The following is an 8731-nucleotide window of genomic DNA, read 5'->3' on the forward strand; positions in this document are numbered from 1 at the left end:
TTGGAAGCCTCTGGTCCTTACCGGCAGCCAGAAGCGCCCCCCTCTGGGTCACGGAGGTGTACCAGTTGAGCCCGTCTTGGGGGGGTGGGGTTCACCCAGAGGTATCCCTCCGTAACTGCTCCACCCTCAGGTTCCAGCCAATTGCAAGGGAGACTGGAAGTGAGGACCAATCCCCGTTCAGATTGGAGGTGGAACCAACTCCCAGGGGCCAATCCCAGAGTAACAGTTTCACGTGACAATGCTGTTGCAATGAGAGCATGCACTCTCATGTGCCTCAGATGCTTCCCAGCCATCTGAGGTGGTCTTTGGCACCTTTGGAGATCAGTCCGTAGGGAGTTTCTAGCACTGGACTTTGGTCATCGGCCCAATTTGGCCAGCCTCTCTGCCAGCCTTCAGGCCCTCCCATCAGTCTACATCCCATCAGTGACGAGCCCCCTTCCTAGCATCTCCTTTGCCAAGCCAGTATCCCAAAGATGTCCTGCACCTTTGACCCTTTCAGCCCTACACTTTTCACCTTCTTCGAACTCTGCTGACTTAGTCTTCATCATTAAACATGACCTTTCCCAGCCTCTATCCTCCTCTCTTCACAACCATGTTTTGAGTAGCTTTTTAACCTGCACTTCCGGTCTCCGCTTAGGATTGCTTTTGTTTCCCTTTAGGCTCCTCAGATATGTCCTCCGAAAGTCCTTTTTTCACTTCTTGGTCACAAAACAGACTTTGGCTTAACCAATCCATGCCTGGAACGTCCCTGGAACTCCAGATCAAATGTCCATTAGGGTGTTTATTCGGGCAGTTCAATTTGAATACAATAGATTGACTTACACAGACTCTTTTCATGAAAAGTTACTTGGTCAGCTGTTACCTCCGCCATTCACGGAGTGAGGATGCATCCTAAACTGCTTTCTCCCCTTCTAATTCCTGCCACTCTATTAACCAGACTTTTCTCTCCCACAGGCAAACCACCAGCTCTCCGGACTCAAAACATGGTACTTCTTGCCCTTTAACCGGAAATTACCAGTTGTTGCTGTGTTCCTTTGAATCAGAACCAACTCATAAGTGATCTTACAGTGGGTTTTCAGAGGCAATAAATAGCCCATCCTCGGTGAATTCTAATTACTTGCCTTTGGGATTGCAGCTTGTAGCTTTTTAATCACTAGGTCATCAGTGGTCCGGCTATTTGAAGCCAGAGAGCAGAGGGCCCAGAGAGGTCAAGGATGTGGTAGCCAAAGCGGGATATGATCTGCTAAGGACATCTTGCCTCTACCCCTCAGGTTTCATCAGTTGCATCTGAGTTAAAGTCTCTGTTCTGCCCCTTTGTAACTTAAAAAAAAAAAAAAGAACTTAAACCTGAAAGTTGCTCTATGTTTTGATTATTCTTAGATGCTGGTTCTGATTGACAGTGACCACATACATAAGTTTGCAGAATAGAACTGCCTAGGGATTTGCATGATAGTCCTGCAGTGAAGCACTTGGCTGACTGAATGTCTGGCAGTTCAAACCGAACACCAGCCACCTCAGTGGGAGAAAGATGCGCCATCTGATTCGGTCTTGAAAATTCCTTGGGGCAGTTCTGCTACCCCATAGGGATGCTTTGAATTAGAATCCACAGCTGTGAGGTCAATTTTGGTAAAATACTGAAGCAAGTTGTCAGTTCTTTCTCCAGAAAAGCTGGTGGGTGAATTTCAACTACCAACTTTTTGATGAGTAACGGAGTGCTTAAGGAGCACTAGTGGCTTAGTGGTAAGGAGTTGTGTTGCCAACCCAAAGGAACACGGTTCAAATCCACCAGTCACCCCATGGGAGAAGGATGGGCAATCTCCTCCCATGAAATTTTACTTACTCTGAAAATCCACTGGAGGGTCAGCTATGGACTCAATGGTACACAATAACAGAGTGCTTAACAGTTTGCATTATGAGGAATATACTATGTATAAAAACAGCCTGTTGCTGTTCATTCTGACTTAACATGTGCCATGTCAGCATGGAACAGTGTACCCCAGAGCTATCAGTGGGTGATTGTCTGGAAGATCATCAGGCCTCTTTTTCTGAGGTGCTTGTCCTGAATTCATTAGAAAATACTTAACCATTTGTACTACCCACAGATTCCTTAGCATGTGTGTTTTCAAACAGAACAAGCACATTTTTTAAATTTCTTTTTTAAAAAATGTATTATTGCTCTCGGATCCTCGCTTCCAACATGACGAAGAAAAGGAAAAACAACGGTCGTGCCAAAAAGGGCCGCGGCCACGTGCAGCCTATTCGCTGCACGAACTGCGCCCGGTGCGTGCCCAAAGACAAGGCAATTAAGAAGTTCGTAATCCGAAATATAGTAGAGGCAGCTGCTGTCAGGGACATTTCCGAAGCGAGTGTTTTCGACGCCTATGTGCTTCCAAAGCTCTATGTGAAACTGCACTATTTTGTGAGTTGTGCCATTCACAGCAAGGTCGTGAGGAACCGTTCTCGTGAAGCCCGAAAGGACTGGACACCTCCACCTAGATTTAGACCTGCAGGTGCTGCCCCACGACCACCACCAAAGCCTATGTAAGGATTTGATTCCTTAAAAGGCTGAAGAAAAAACTCGTCTGAAAATAAAATGGAAATTACACTTTTAAAAAAAAAAGTATTATTAATTTCAATGAAAATTTACAGAGACTTTGGATTTCCATTCATTTATTGTTAGAACAAGCACATTTTGAGGAGCCTTTCAGACCTCTGATTGGCTTCCTTGCCCCTTTCCAGTTATGCCATGCTGATACCCATACTTCATGTGTGTTGGTGTTGTTGTTGTGTACCTTAGAGTCGGAACTGACCCATAGTTTATTCTCTGGCGGGTTTTCAGAGACAGTTAATCACTCAGGAAGAGATTGCCCATATTTCTCCCACAGGGCAGCTGGTAGATTTGAACCTCATGGCTTCAGGATTGCAGTGCAGTTTCTTGCCACTAGGCCACCAGAGCTTCCTACTACATGTGTATTCATATCTTTAAAAAAAGTTCTGTCTCTACCTGTAGAAACATCCAGTCTAATGAAGACCTGGCCACAGGGACAAAATAATGATCTGAGACTCTGTTATCATGATGTGGTAGAACCTAAGGGATGTTTCTACCAAGAGACATTTGCAAGCCTCTCTGGGAATGGGGACCACTAAAGGACGCAGAACCTGCATGAGGTGAGGCCTAGACTCCTCTGGCTACAGTCCCAAGGATGAAGGAGCTAGGTTGGACCAAGGAGATGGAGGCTTATGTGTCATTACTTTTCATCCACCCCATAATACCACAGTTTCTATTCTCAAGAAGCATGGTTATTACTAGACACATGAGAGCCTCTTGCACCATGCTGCATCCTGCGTGGAAAGAAATAATGGGTCTGGCCTCCTTGGAAATGCACTTCCAACTCCTCACCATTCCACTAAAAGAATGCACGCCAAGCTTCCCACAGTCCATCCTACAAACCCAGGGCATGGCTCTCTGTAAGACAAAAAAGCTGGCATGGTTGGGCACCAACTACAGGCTTCATATCCCAAGTCGGTCTCAGAGAATGTTGCTCTTTCTGACCCAGAATGAAAAAATACTATCATCAGCACATGCCAATTCTGTGGGTGTCTGAATAGGACTGTATTCCTGACAACTTTCAGTAGCTATGCTCTTTGGGAAATAGATTGCCAAGCCTGCCTTCCAAGGTTCCTGTAAGTGAACCTGAACTTTGCAGGTTAGCAGACAAATGCTGTACTACCAAGGGACTCCTTCCACACAAGCAGAGGGTTTCTGTTTCTAAGCCCTAAGCAGGGCTAGAATCCCAGTCTTACCTGGGGGGCTGGTGCAGAAAGAGCTGCTATAAAACTATTAAAAGGATATGTCCTTTTGTCTGTGCAACCAGAACTCAGTTGGAACGCTTGAAGCCAAATGTTCTATACTGTCTGCACACCTTTTAGCTCAAATCAGGTCACACACTTAACACTCAGGCACTCCCATTGCCTCAGCTAGGAAGTGGAAGCTAGGAAGCCTGTCCCAGGGGCTGTAGGTGATGGGCTGGGCCTAACCAATGCCCTTTCATCATTGCACTGCTTCCCAGCGGAGAACAGTAGTGCAACAGGGAAAGAGGGTCGGGCAGGCCTGCCAGCAGAAATCCAGGCCTGGAATGCAGGCTCCCTGGGAGAGTAAGGCCTCCTGGACTGGAAGAAGGATGTCCTCTGACCCAGGAGGTCTTGCCTGACCAGGATCTCAAGTTTCCAGCCTACAAAGTGGAGGATGGGGGTGGCAAATCCAACAAGCCTGGACAGGGAAGGGGAGTTGAGGGCTGCTGGGAGGATCCCCAAGGCTGACCTCAGATGCTTTGACAATATCATTGCACTGCTTCTCAGGATAGAGTAGTGCAACCTAGTCAGAGCCACTGGGGCCAGAAGGAGGGACCCTACCTCCCTCAATACACAATTGTGGTTGTTGTTTTGTGGCATTGAGTTGGAAATGACCCATAGCCTGATCTTCCAGTGGATTTACAGAAGCAAGGAGATTACATATCCTTCTCCCACAGCAGCTGGTGGATTTGAACCCCTTGGTTTTGGGATTGCAGCACAGCTTTTTATCACGAGGCTACCAGAGCTCCTCAAGCTCAAACAAGGTGAGGCCTATCTAACAGATGGGGCTTACAAAGGGGCCTTCCAGCACAGCTAGAGTCTTTGCTGGGACTTCAGGACTCCGGGGTCCCTTACCAGCACGTTAGGGACTGCGGTCACAAAGAGATCTGGGCTAGCCTCTTTGGGAGACACCCCTGCACACACACACACCCTAGGTACAGGATAGCCCAGCTGCGGGCCAGAGCGGATGGGTCAGAAAGGGGCGGGGGCACACACACAAAGGCTGGGAGTCAGACTCCTGCCACAGTCTAAACCCATTCACTGCAGAGCGAGAGTGGGTCCAACCGGACAATTCTGCTCCATGGTCTGATCCCCAGAAGAAAGGCAGTCCCAGCTGGGGCACGATCCTCTGCTGGACTCAGAGCCCCCACCCCTTACTCCTTGTAAGGTCTCAAAGCAGATTCTAGAGACCGGTGGGCCAGAGAAGAGCACAGGAATGTGGCTGGGATACCTGCCTTTCAGGGGCTGCCCTCAAGAGTGTGTGTGTGTGTGGGGGGGAACGGACGGACCTTTTATACTGTCCCATGGGGACTGACCAGCCTACCTTCGATTCCCACCCAATCAGGACCCTGACTCACGCGGTCAGACATGCTTTCCGTCTGGGGCCAAGGTGGGAAGCAGAAAGTTAACGAGAGTCTCAGTGGGCCGGCCTCCCCTACGCGTTCCATAGTCCTGCGGTGGACAACCCTACACCTCGTGGCTCCGCAAGTGCACTGGCTCCATCTTTAACCCGCTGACAGGCGGCTCGGCTGGCCGGGTGGCTCTTTAGCATAGCGCCACGCTCACTGGCTGGCTTTGGCAACGGCTTGTGAGCCTCGCACCTCTCTATTGGCTGAGCCCGGGGCAATTTCAAAAGAGCTTCTAGGCTGTGATTGGCCGGGCCGACTCCAGGATTAACAATGAGTTCTACAAACATTCGCTGCTCATTCATAACTTATCAAAGGGGCTTCGCCTACCTTTTCTTGGCTCCAATCTTCGTGAGTTTTCCAGGGGCGCTGGTGGGAGCGGTGAGAGGCAGACGGGGAGCCTCATTAAGTGGTTAAAAGTACCTCAATTGTGTTGTTCGTTGTTGTTGTTAGGTGCCATCTAGTCAAGTAAGACCCATAGCAAAAGGTTCTTGGTAGATTAAATGACGAAGAAATTCGATGTAGAAAATACGTACGTCCAAGTTCATATATATTAGAGTGATTCATGAATGTCAGCAACTAGTGGTAGCTGACCATTTACAGATCCTTGCATGCAGAATGTCATAACATCATCAGACGGGAAAAATGACACGGTAAATATGTATAGACGTCTTCATGTTGTCTTTGCTAGTTTACCTCTTATGATTCAGGAACTGCTAAATTATATCCATCATGAGTGTCTCAGAGCAACAAGTAACCTTACTCAGGAAAATATGCCAACTCTGCTTGTGGCTTCAGTTTTAGAAGTACAATGGTAAATTTGTTCTATTTATCAACACTGTTTGGGATCGTGACTGTACTTTATGAATGTACTGGATAAGGCCCCTATTGGATAGAAAAAAATAATTGAGGGAGAGACAGAACAAAGAAGCTGGTCCCAAGAAACGAATAGGACTTTATTGTATGGTCTGAGAGAGATGCCAAGTGACCCAGGGCCAAGTGACCTGGTGCAGGGAGGTCGCACAGTCAAGGTTTTGTTGTTGGTTGGTTTTTTTTTTTTCTCTTAAGCTCAGGGTAGAGCAGGGTTCAGAGCTGTTGTACATAGGGTTGCTATTAGTAGCAGGTAACTCCATGGCACATAACAACAATATAAGTTCTAGAATTGCTTTGTGCTTTCAACAAGCTGAATATAGTCCACAGAGGCAGTCACTTTCTTATTTTTTTATTTTAATGAAAGCTTATAAAGAACTTGGATCTCCATTCATTCATTGTTGCACATTTTCCTCCCTGCCTGCCTCCCGCTCATTTAGTTTTATTCTTTGGAAAAAAAAGTTCTTACAGTTCCCCCTTCCCCTCCACTTTACTATGCAACTCTTATTCTGGACTCTTCATGCCAATAATACCTAATCATATATTCCTTTTATACAGTTTTCTCCCTCCTCTGTTTCAATGGCTTGTACATTATTTATCATCTTTTCTGTTATCAGTCCTGTTCTATAACAGTGGCATTATTAGTAGTTGCACCGTTTTACACTCCCACCAACAGTGAATAAGGGTTCCAGTTTCTCCTCAACCTCGCCAATATTTGCTGTTTGCTGCTGGAGGAAGAATATAGCAGTTGCCCCACCCCTACCCCCAAGCTTGGTCTTGAGAAACCTGATAACATCTAAGTTGGTCATATCAAAGACCAGACCAGACAATGGATCTTGATAGGGGCCTGAGCTTGATCAAAATAACCCAAACCTAACTTAATTAACACCCCAAATTCCGAGAAATGCCATCTTAGTCCTCCCCAGGACCACTATAAGGACCCCTCCCCCCTCCCAAACTGCAGGGCCTTTCCGATCCTGTCTGTGTACTCTGAGGCCAGGTCACTTGACATCCCTCTCAGACCAAGCAATAAAGACCTGTTTCTTGGGACCAATTTCTTTATTTCTCTCCCTTACGCCTTTTTTATATCTAACAGCTGCTCTGTTAAATTTTGCTATTCTTGCCCTTCCGAGGAAGCTAAGGCCACATTGGGGTGAGGCCCTCACTTCACCCAGCGACTAGCACAGAGTCCGGCAGCCTTCAGCCTAGCACCACCGCACCTTGGCCTCCTTAGTCTCCGTCTCTGAGCTCGCCTGCATCTACTCAGCCTTCATCCTGCACGATGATGAGATGATGAGGTGACCATGACCGTCAAGGAGGATAAAATCAATGCCCTCATTAAGGCAGTGGTGTCAACGTTGAACCTTTCTGGCCTGGCCTGTTTGCAAAGGCCCTGGCAAATGTCAATATTGGGAGTCTCATCTGCAATGTGGGTGCTGGTGAACCTGGGCCGCACCGGCTAGAGGACCTGCCCCCCCACCCCCCAGATGAGAAGAAAGTTGAAGCAAAGAAAAAAGAATCTGAAGAGTCTGATGATGACATGGGATTTGGTCTTTTTGACTAAACTCCTTTTGTAATATGTTCAATAAAAAACCCTGAACTCTTTTTTTTTTTTTACCCCTGAACTCTTAAAAAAGAAATTTAGCTATTCTTACTGGGATGAGATCATATCTAATTTTTTTTTAAAGGAGAGTTTCTTTTTATAGGGGTTTTAGGGAGGACTAGGGAAGATATTTTGCTCAGAATTTAGGGCTGTTAATTGAATTGGGTTTGGGCTTTTGTGATGAGGCCCAGAGCCTTATCAGGATCCATTGTCTGGTCTGGTCTTTGATCTGACCTCCTTAGATGTTATCAGCTTTCAAAGGGGTGATCAAGGCTGGGGAAACTGCTACATTTTCCCTCCAGAACCCCAATCTGTAAAGCACCTGAACTGCTGGGAAAGTACTGTGACAACTTGTTAAAGAAATCCACAAAAGGGATGACTGTGAATGAAGTGGAAGACAAACTCATAAGCTTCATTACTGTTTTTAAGTATATTAATGAAAAGGATGTGGGGTGTTTTTTTTAGAAAAAAACTTTAATAGGTATTTTTCAAAAAAGAGAAAAGAAAGAAAACATTTCTTGCTGGGTACACAAGACAATAATTTTAGAAAGTTTGACCATTTTTGGTCAACTTAAACATGCAATTAACATAAAATCCAGATATCTATCTCCTTGGATATAAATGTGTGAAAACCTATACTCATACACACACAAAAAATACAGATAAATCAAGGAATCCAGCCTCTAAGTCTGTATATTGCATGATACCCTAGAAAAAATTAAAAGTAGGGGCAGAAAATGGGAGAGGAATACAAAAGAGCAAGTGGGAATTTTCTGGGTTGATTGGTTCTGCATCTGAATGTGATGGTTGATACACGACTGTATGTGTTAGATAGAAAAAAAAGAGTGTGAGGGTGAGAGAAAGAAAGAAACTGGTCCCAAGAATCCAACAGGCCTTTATTGCACAGTCTGAGAGGGACGCCAAGTGACCCAGACACACAGCATGCAGAGGAGTCAAAATGGCACACTAGCAATTTTGGGGTTCCTTCTTATAGGAGTCC

The 8731-nt window shown here is 46.1% G+C and overlaps 1 pseudogene; it reads left to right on the forward strand.

Annotated features, from left to right (window-relative positions):
• The first annotated feature begins 2197 nt into the window (after positions 1 to 2197).
• On the forward strand, positions 2198 to 8196 carry LOC102848047 (annotated as a pseudogene).
• Positions 8197 to 8731: the final 535 nt, after the last annotated feature.

The sequence above is a fragment of the Elephantulus edwardii genome, unplaced genomic scaffold (genome assembly GCF_000299155.1).
Source record: "Elephantulus edwardii isolate Elephantulus edwardi_28Jun2011 unplaced genomic scaffold, EleEdw1.0 scaffold00146, whole genome shotgun sequence".
NCBI lineage: Eukaryota > Metazoa > Chordata > Mammalia > Macroscelidea > Macroscelididae > Elephantulus > Elephantulus edwardii.